Source organism: Homalodisca vitripennis, chromosome 7 (assembly GCF_021130785.1).
Source record: "Homalodisca vitripennis isolate AUS2020 chromosome 7, UT_GWSS_2.1, whole genome shotgun sequence".
NCBI lineage: Eukaryota > Metazoa > Arthropoda > Insecta > Hemiptera > Cicadellidae > Homalodisca > Homalodisca vitripennis.
Genome location: NC_060213.1, coordinates 141,197,061 through 141,208,286, shown reverse-complemented (window position 1 = coordinate 141,208,286; position 11,226 = coordinate 141,197,061).

Below are 11,226 nucleotides of genomic sequence, written 5' to 3'. Positions count from 1 at the left end.
TGTAAAGTTTAGGAGATCAAGCTGCTGAGGTTTACTCTTTTCTAACCCAACGGTAGAGCTGCCAGCATTGTTGACGGATACGTTTAGTAAAAATGAAAGCAGTTGCCAGTACCATTTTTTCCCCTCTAATGTTTACTCTCATTTTTAGCTACATTTTCATCCATTCTGTCAACTCCACCCATATAAGTGTTGTACATAACTACTGAAGCAGGTTGATTTACATACACATATTTCTTCAAAGCTTGACTATAACGCTTAACCTTAGACATAGGGTTGATACCCTGCTTTTGTTGATGCCATTGTGACTAACATTATTGTCCATATAACGCACCAATGTAACGCCCGAGGCTGAATCAGTTACAGACTCACATAGTTCCACTTTCTCTTTGGCCATTGATCTTACTTCTGTCAGAGGGGCTTTTTCGGTACGATTTGCTCTTATGGTTCCAGTACCATGAATATCTTTTTGCTTGAGTGTTTCCAAAAGCGGAACACTTGTAAAGAAATTGTCAAAATAAATACTGTAACTGCTGCCTTTTAGATTTTCTATCAGATCCAACACAACTGAACTCTCCTAGCCCTACATTTGTGTTTGTTATTCCTGTTTTTGATCCTTCATAGAGTTTTTGATTGAACAACATAACCCAAACGGGTACAGAGGCACCATGCCTTGAACCCAAAACGTATTGGTTTGTTGTGCATTGTGCTGTTTTCCACCGTGACGATCCATAGTATGGAATCATTGACTCGTCCACACACAAGTTTACTTCATTTGGAAAACACTTTAACCACTTATCATTTAGCAGATTCCAAAGAGGCATTACCTTCGCAAAACGACTCGTTTGACAAGTTGTTGTTGTCACAAACATGTAGGTATTTCATAATCTGAATGAATCTGTTGCGTGACATAGCCTCTGAAATAGCCTTGTTGTTTGTATCTGGCCTTTCATCCCAGTACATTCGTAATCTAGGCACTTGACTATACCCACTTATCAAAAGAATTGCTAAGAAAACGCGCAATTCGTTTTTGCTGAGTTTGAAATTTGGTTCAACCATTTTGAAGAGCATACAAATTTGAAAAATCACACAAATAAATCAAGAACTTCCTCATCATAAAACAATTCAAAATAACTAATTGGATTGGTGCTTTTCAAAATTTTGAAGCCATTCAGGAAGTTCAAACTCTTCTTCTATTTGTAAAGAAACATCTGTTGGCAACCAGTTGCGCTTTTTAATTTCTTTTGCTTTCCCTAGGTTGATTTAGGCCTACACTGTCAGCAGTGTGTTTTGGAACTGGAGGTTTATAACCTTTGAAACTACTAGATCCGATAGGCCTATTAGCTTCATTTTGTTCTTTGTCATCTCCTTCAACAGAACTGCTGTCGTTTAATTTGCACTAGTAAGTGAAGTATTACCTGTTTTACAATTTCTCCATCGACTAATCGCTTTACTGTAGCTTCAGCATGAGAAAGAAGAATGTTTACGAGGAAGTCGATCTAGGTTATTGTCATCTTCTTCCCCACTATCTTCATCTGATTGTGTTCCAGAAGGATAATAGTGATACAGCCAGTAAGAACATCATCATCCTCCAACAGAGCATTGATATGATCATCCAAAGTCAACCTAGAACCAAAACATAATGTGTAATAACCCCCTACCCATTGGAGCCCACTGTTTCCCAAAATGGGAAACACACAAATTTTCAACCTATTTACGATTTTAAAATACAATAAATCTGATTCTAGTCATATGAAATCATTAAAACAACTTATAATAAAGTACATTTTAGAAGGTTTCATACCTAACTAAACATTTGTTTGTAATCAATAACGCTTACCTTTCAGGAATATCCATGATACAACGAACATAACCTGAAAAATACTGCACTGTCACAACTGCTCCCGCAATAATATTAGTAAAAAAGGCAATGTCACCTGTTTACAGGGTGACCAACTGTTTACTGATCAGGCAACAAAAATTCCCTGGTTGCATTCAAACTAGTATTAAAAAAATTTCAAAATTTTGTTCCCATTTGAAACAGCGGTCTAAATGGGTTAAATCTATAGCAAATCTGATTGGTGATTTGTTAAAATGTAAACGTACCCATGTTACCTCTTACTAGGGAAGAAAGTGATAGATTTAAGTCGGCCACCCACTGTGAATGTTGTAACACAGAATTTAGTGAGGCTCTTAATGCTCCTTGTAGAGACCATTGTCACTTAACTGGTAAATTCAGAGCAGTGTTTATGCGGTTCTTGTAATTTAAAAAGACAAGATCAAAAATCTCTTCCCGTTATAATTCACGGTAGTTTCTAATTATGATACCCATTTTATTATTAAACATTTAGGACTTGATCAAAATAAAGTTGATGTTGTTCCTAACACCAAAGAGAAATACATTTCTTATGTAAAAACACACAGATAGCGGTATTAAATTAAGGTTCATAGATAGCTTTAGGTTCATGGCAAGTAGTCTAAGTTCTTTGGTTAAAAATTTGAAAAATGATCAATTTATTCACACAAAAATGTTTTTTCGTGATGAAGACTTGTGTCTTGTAACGAGAAAAGGAGTGTATCCATATGAGTTTACCGATAGTTGGGAGAAACTTGATGTAACTCAACTCCCTGCTAAAGCGCAATTTTATAATAGTATGGGTTTAAGCGAAATATCGGACACGGACTATGAACATGCTGAAAAAGTATGGAATACATTTTAAACTGTCAAACCCTCGGTGATTATAGCGATTTGTATCTGAAAACCGATGTGTTGTTACTCTGTGATGTATTTGAAAACTTTAGATTAGTTTGTATAAATAATTATGAATTAGATCCAGCACATTATTTTACCTTACCTAGTCTTACCTTTGATGCTATGCTAAAGTATACTAAAGTTGAACTTGAGCTGATTCATGATTATGATATGTATATGTTTATCGAAAAGGGAATAAGAGGAGGAATTACCCAATGTGTTAAACGCTATGCAAAAGCTAACAATAGTTATTTAGGATCATCTTTTGATGCTGGTAAAGATGTCAGTTTTCTTACTTACATTGATGCAAATAATTTGTATGGTTTTTCAATGTCTCAACCAATACCGAAAGAAAACTTTAGATGGTTAAAAAAGGGAGCGATAAAAACATTTTGATGTTATGACAAAGCCTGATGAAGGAGAAAATGGTTACATTCTAGAGTGTGATCTATCTTATCCACAACATCTTCATGAGGAACATAATGATTTACCTTTTCTCCCTGAAAACAAACGTCCTCCAGGATCAAAACAGATCAAGCTGTTAACAACATTAACGGATAAAAAAAAATATGTTTGTCATTATTTAAACTTAAAACAAGCTTTGCAAAACGGTCTTGTGTTTGAAAAAGATTCATAGAATTCTAAAGTTTTCCCAGAGTTGTTGGTTAAAACCTTACATAGATTTTAATACTAAAAAACGAAAAGAATCAAAAAAACGATTTTGAGAAAGAATTTTACAAATTACTAAACAATGCAATGTTTGGAAAAACAATTGAAAAACATTAGGAAAAGAATTGATTTAGAACTAGTTACTAATAGCAAAAGAGTAGATAAGTTAGTTTCAAAGCCTAATTTTAAGAATAGAATAATATATGGTGAAAATATTGCAGCTATTGAGCTATCCAAAGATAAGATTTGTTTTAACAAACCAATTTATGTAGGATTCACTGTCTTGGAGTTGTCCAAACTTCACATGTATAACTTTCACTACAACATTGTAAAACCTTTTTATGGTAACAAACAAATCAACATTTTATATCTTGATACAGATTCTTTTTTTGTATGAAGTATTTACTGAGGACTTGTATGAAGACTTTGAGAATCCTATTCTAAAGCAAACACCTCGACTTATCCAACTATCCTTTTGATCATAAGTGTTTTGATGCATCTAACAAAAAAGCATTAGGCAAATTTAAAGACGAATGTACAGGGATTCCAATTGTAGAGTTTGTAGGTTTACGACCTAAACTTTTATGCCTACCGCACAACAAATGATGATTATTTACAAGAATCCAATAATCTAAGATTTAAAAAAGCTAAAGGAATTTCAAAGGCTGTCGTGGATAAGACTATAGTTTTTCAAAACTATTTAGATTGTTTGTTTAAAAATGAAAATATGAGAAGAGATGTAAGAACTTTTCAATCAAAGAAGCACAATGTAAAAACTGTAGTAATTAACAAGTTAGCTTTAAGTAATAAGGATGATAAGAGATATGTTTGTCCAAACAACATCAACACCCTAGCATATGGTCCATTATAGCTTGTAAGTTCTTGACTTGTCATTTTGTGCTTGTTATTGTGAGAATAAACAGCTTTTTAATCAAAAACTTTGTTTTTAATTCACAACCTTTTCATATATGACATACGCTTGTATGTTTCTTTCAAGGTGATTAGAAAAAAAGGAAAGAAGAAAAAATCGAAATAGAGTAACATGTTCCTTTATTGATAAATACAGAAATCTACATAATTTTTTTAACAATACCAGACAATGGTAAATATTGAATTAAAGCATCATGAATGATCAAACAGTAGGCTGCCGTATTAGCAGGTTATTGCAGCAGACGTTTGAATTTCCAGTCGTATATCCAGTGATCCTGATTTTAAACGTTTCCACTTGCTTAGAACAGTCAATAACAAATAAAGGAGTTTTAGCTAAAAATGTTGTTTTATCGAGACAAGGTTGATCATCACATCCTGAATAATAAGAAGATTGAAATCTTGTATACAAGTCATACATTAATGATTTGTTGCTGTTCAAGTTATCATATGGATAGTACTTGCTGTTGAGGTAAAGTTTCACATTTTCTAGATGACAAAAATCAAAATGAGATGCATTTTTAGCAGCGTTATCTTTACGATTTGTTTGAAAACCTAGTATGACGTAGCGTGGCTTTTCCATAACTGAACTAGTTTTAACTGTCCATGTTTGAAACTGCGAGGCTGGTAAAGATGGATACTCGTTTAACTGCCATCTTCTAAAAGGAATAGAAATAGGTTGATCTTTATCTACAACTTTTAAAAGAGATAATTTTATATTGTCTTCAACTTGTACGTAAGGTACTTTCCAAATAACTTTTGCCAAATTTATTTTAAAATCATGTAAAGCAGCTCCACTCTGAATGATGGCATTCTTATCACTTGATGCTCTCAAAAGTACCAATTCCTGTTTAACATTTAATAAAATATGATTATAATCTTCTACAAATCCAAGAAGCAATTTAAGTGGTACACAAAAAAGAAAAGTTAGTTCTATCACTTAAATTTTTCTACTGATGCAATTTTCCAACCAGCATTTTCCATCCAGTTGACATCACTTGGGCGAGATGTAAGTATATTTTTCATTGTAGTCGTAATACCAACATTTTTAACTCTATCAATTTCTGTACCACACAGTTTCGTATCGTATTTCATCAAACAAAAATGACATAGCATTATTTACCAACTCCGTAGTTATATCATCAGAATTGTCCGCAACCTTTATAATTTTTCCCTCAATCAGAAGGAAACTTCGACTTGGTAATGTGTATACATCTTGTTGGTGAACTGGAATTCTAATTTCATCACTATTCTTTAATGAATTCGAAGAGTATGGATTGTGAGAATGCCATTCAATATTAATTACTGAATCATCAAAATTTACATTTTCACCAATATCCAGTATCCCGTTCATGATGATAAAGGTGATTTAAATATTCCTAGTGAGTTAAGAAATATGCGGTTCCTCAATGTTAACGGCTTCACTGTTCGAGGAATACTGACATTTGGTGTAGTATGAAAGGTTTTAACTAACTTTTTTTGAGAAGATGCAGAGGTTGAGTTAAACACCAAGCCCATAGTTATTTTCCTGCTTTCTCTCTAATGTGAACGCGTAAATTAATGTTTTCACCTCTGAAATTAATTAAATCTCCGTTCTGATCTTCTAGTTTTATGTTAAATTCTGATAAAATTATTTTGTTTGTAAATTGGAAGATATTGTACTGATTCAGGTCTTTCAACAATTTTAAATCCAGGTCCAACCACTGGATAAAATTCATGTAATACGTGTCCTTCGATTCCGTCTCTATATGAACCTCCTACAATATTACAAGTGATTCGTATGATATCAACTTTGTTAATGGCCACTTGACTTGATGATACATGCCATTTATTTGCATCCAATATCTTGATATCTTTATCTATAAACCCAAGTAACGAACCTAAATTGTGAGGTTTCGAAACGTCTATTCTCTTAGAACACCATATTTCACTTTTAAGTGTATTGTTGTTTGCTTTTAACTTGAATGTTGTAGTCGGATCTATTTCTTTCAATTTATTGTTAATATACTTATGAATGTCTTCTATTTCATAAGATCCAGTTGGAAGAGATATTGTATTGGAGCCGATGTAAAGTACGTTATTGATATTTCTTCAATATTGGGAATTGAATTGTAAGTCATAAATCCAAAAAACCATTTCCCAGTCATTAGATCTTGATAAATCTAAAGGAGGAAACAACGTACACTTGAGATCAGACGATCTTCCTGTAACACAAATCATTTCTTCACGAACAAAAAGTCTAAACACAAATGACCGCAGTTAAAAGTATTTTCCTTCTGCCTCGGAAAGTAATTGTATTTGATTGTAACGTGATGGGGTCCACTGTTAAAATAATCCTCTAACCTCGGTCGGCGGTCTTAAATTGCCAAAACTCGTCAAAGTATTCTACGTTATATCCACGTTTCACATAACATACCCAATGTGTACCTTTTCCATTTATACTATCTAAATTAACAACTGCAGATTCATTATCGTTAATTTTAGGCGGTAACAGGTCTCTCATAAATACTCCTCTAAAGTCTGGTAACTTTAGAAGCTTTAGCACATTTTAAAATGTCAAACTGTGATAGCGGTTTACTTGGAAGCTCATCTATTATTTTCGATGAATATTTTTTTTTTTTTTTAATCCTGATCCGGAATACGGTTTTAAATATAACCCCTTTCCCTTTAAGGTTTTTTTTCATTTGCTTTGTTTTGTTCTAACGAGTCAAATTGCTTTGGCGGCGGTGGTGTATTCATTTCAATATCGTTATTTATCATTTGTTAATTCAGTTTCCATATAAGAATCATGACTTGCTAATCGTTTTGCAGAAGGAAGCTCTTCACTATTACCATCATCATATTTCATAATCACTCTCATCATAATCAGGTTGAGTTGGAAGATTTAGGCGAGGCTTTCTCTAACTCCTTGAGGATGTTGAGGTAAGTAACGTTTCGCAGGTGTTTCTTCATGTCTTCTAAACTAACTTTCTTAACTTCTTTTCTTGAAAGTGTTCTCTATTGTTGTAACTTCTGTTGTTTTAAGTTTTTTCCACAATCTTCTGTTCACCCTCTAGTTTTTTGTAACGGTTCTGCTTGAGTAATATGGTTTTTAATTTTTTTTCCAATTTTCGCATTATTTCGTTTTACTATAATCTTCATCGTTTAAGTGTTCATTTTAAGTGTTCTTTATGTTTTCTAGTTTTTCCGGAGTTGGAGTTCTGTAATTTCTTTGATAATATCTTCTTTTGTTTTGTTTAATTTTTTCATTCTCAATTGGTTTCGCATTGATCCGTTACCTCTTGTTTGAAAACACTATCAAATCTCATCTTTACTCCTTGATCGTCAAACATCGACAAATAGTAAAACGTGAAATGCAAAATGATTTGTAACTTTTCCCTTTATAGTGTTACAAAGCGTATCAAATCCTGATCGATAACGTCCTTTATTCACTTGTCTTTCTCTATCGATAACAATAAATTTATTGTTTCCTTGATCCCATACCCTAAAGCAAATAGTTTTAAATGTATCGAAACTCATGTCAGGGTTTACATTGATCATGGTAGATATTTGCAAGTTCGAAAAATCAGACCTTGTTGAAGAACAACTATAAAATTAGCATTATCAGTTAAAACAACTGTACGTTTGACAAATATAATTTAACATGTTTTGTCTTCTCCTTTTGACAAATTTATAAAACAAACAAATGTCTTCACATGGAAGAAGTAATTTTTTATATTAGTTTGTTTACCACAAGCTACATCATCAAAAAATCATTATGGAATTCGGTTTCACTTCACTTGGGTGTGGGACTTCATCGTTGTCTGAAAACGAAAAGTATCCAATCTCAGGAAGTTTTTTTAACACACATTCCAAAAACTCATACTTTGATTGATACAATGATTTCGAGAATATATAAATATTCTCAAAAAACAGACCTTGCGGAGAAAATAATAAATTTAACATTAAGTTCGTTTTTTTTCCGCAGTTGGAAGGACCGCAAATTATACATCTTATAGAATTAGGTAATAATTTACCATGATGTTTTTTGTATTCTGAATTCTTCTCCTTTATTATCATATCTAAATTTATAACAGAAAAAATTATTTTTTTGTTTTTCAAAACTTCATTATAGAAGATCTACTTTATCAATCCAACTGTCATGTGATTTATCAAATCCTAACCAACGCACTAAAACTTTATCACCTTTTTTCCTAACAATCTTTTCTACTAAATACGTGTCTTTGTAATTGGTTTTGCTTAGTTCCTCTTGATAGAATCCTCCTTTAATGACATTTCCTTTATCATCTCTTAATATATATGTAATAGGTTTCGTTAACTGTACTTTATATACAGTATATATTTCATTGCTCCATTGAGGAAAATAACCTTTAGTAAACACTTTAGATTTTTTGCTTACTCTAACTGGATCACCAACTTTGAATCTTTGTTTTAAACTGAGGAGTTTTACGGGTTTTTAACAATCCTTAATAAAATATCTCTCTCATTTAGATTTGTTACATCAACAGGTTTGACTCCTATAGTTCTGTGAACAGTATTGTTATATACGTTTACAAGCTTTGGTAATAAACCGAGCCAGCGGTAACTACCTTGTTCACTAAACGCTCTCCACATTTTACTTTTCAGTGTGCGGTTAAACCTTTCAACGATTACCTACCGCTTTTTTTATCTGAGAATGTATGATAATGATTTATATTGTACTTATTTAGTAACGATTTAACTCTAGAATTGAACCATTCAGTTCCCTGGTCAGTCTGAAAATGTTTCATAGGATATTTTAATAATATTGGTTTTAGAACTTTCTCAATTTCAAGCCCACTTTTAGACTTCAACGGTATAGCAATTGCAAATTTACTGAAACAATTAATAATTGTCATTATATATTTAAAACCCTTATTTTCTTTTTGAAATGGAATCATTTCCACTAAATCTGCTTGATATAGATCATTAATACCCTTAAGTTCAACATGACGAGTATGAAAATTCCTACGTGCTTGTTTTATGCAATTCTCTTGCAATACCAGCTCTAACAGCTAATGTATTCATCATGAGTTATACTCTGGTAGTGAAAAATAAAAACAACAATATATCATGATATAGTATTTTATTTGACAAGTTCACAGAAAGGTGATGCTCTCTTGTGTTCTTCTTGCGGATTGTCTTCTGGACTCCACTGATCCAAAGTAACACCGCAGCTAACGCAGGTAGTCGAATCACCAGTTCCAATGTAGTAAAACCCGGTGCTCACCATTTCTTCTATTGCAGGATATGATTTAGGCCACATCATAAAAGTCTCTTTCATAACCTTCTCAGTTTCAGCAACAGACCTTTTGTACTTGCAATAGTTGTTATAATCCTCCTTTATAAATTTACTCAGGTCACAATCTGGATTGTTGATTTTATGAACGAAATTTAAATGTCTAATAGTTAGTCTGGTGCTGTCTGACTGCCATCCGCATCCGCAGCAAATAACATTCTCAAAATACTTTGTCCGATAAAATCCAGAGTTTGTTAAGTCCTTTTTAGTACAGTTGAAAATGTTACAACACCCATTAACGGTATCTACTGACATTGTTGTTGTTGTTAGAACAGCGCACGTACTAAAGACTATTACAAAAGAACAATTATTAAAAATACATTTGTTATCTATGAACTTTGAACAGATAATGATGTCATAACTTTATTTAAACAGTACGTACAATGTCTTTTCTTAAACGTTATGCGGGTAGTGTTCTTTACATGTCATGCTTAAGACAATGTCTATATCACATTTCAAATTGCTGGGTAGTTTATCATATATATTTTCCACATCCTCAGAATGATTTACAATGAAATGTTTTGGGATAAACTTGACCATACCAGCCGACATATGTTTGTATCCTTTTTGAAAACACTCCTTAAAGGCTAAATTGACATTTTCCATTTGTTTCTCCACAAGCTTTTGTGCATTGAACCATTGCAACAATACATGTACATTAATATAAGCACAATTGTGTGGACTGTGATTAAAACTACATTCTTTCATCGAACTCGGTTGTACAAATTGAGATCTCAAAATAGACAAATTGGGACAACCGAGATCTTCTATATTAATAACATTAACACAAAAATCTGACAGTAAACTAGTTATAAACTTTTGTTTTTTCGTTTCCCTTCACATACACATTTCCGTTTATTTTAACATTTGAAAATATATCTTTCATTGAATTATACTCTGTAAAACCAGATCCCCAATACAGTCCCATGGTATTGTCTCTCCAACCACAGCACCTGTTTTTGTATTTGTGGTGCGAGTTCATGAAAATTACACGGTGGCTGAAATAAATGGAGCTCATATATTTGTGCATCAGTTGAAATAAGAGCAAGTTCTTTTACTATAAATTCATTGTTACTATTTTTAAACCCTTGAAAATCTATTATGAACTCCATCTTCTTCTTCTAGTGATGAGCTGTAAAATCACGTGGTTCTCTGACGTCAATAGACTGCTTCACCATTTGTCGGAATCCCATTTTTCTCTAATAAAAAAAAAAAAAAGAAATAATTAATAACAAATAAGTGTTACACTAAATATTATTCTAAGTAAAGTTGATTTTTAATCTTTTTATACTTTAAAAAAAAAAGCGTAAGATTGTAAACAATTGTTATTTTACATCTTTAACGTTTTTTTTTTTCAATATTTAAAATAAAACAACTGTTAAACAGAGAACTTACGTTAACACCGCAAGGTTTCCGTTCTCTGCTCCATAAAACTAAGTACTTATTATTATTTTTAAAGTGTGATAGAAAACTTGTGTTAACACCGCAAGGTTTCCATTTTCTATCACACTATTTTTATAGTTGTACTTACTTGTTAAGTGAGAAGCGGACGAGTAGAAGTCGA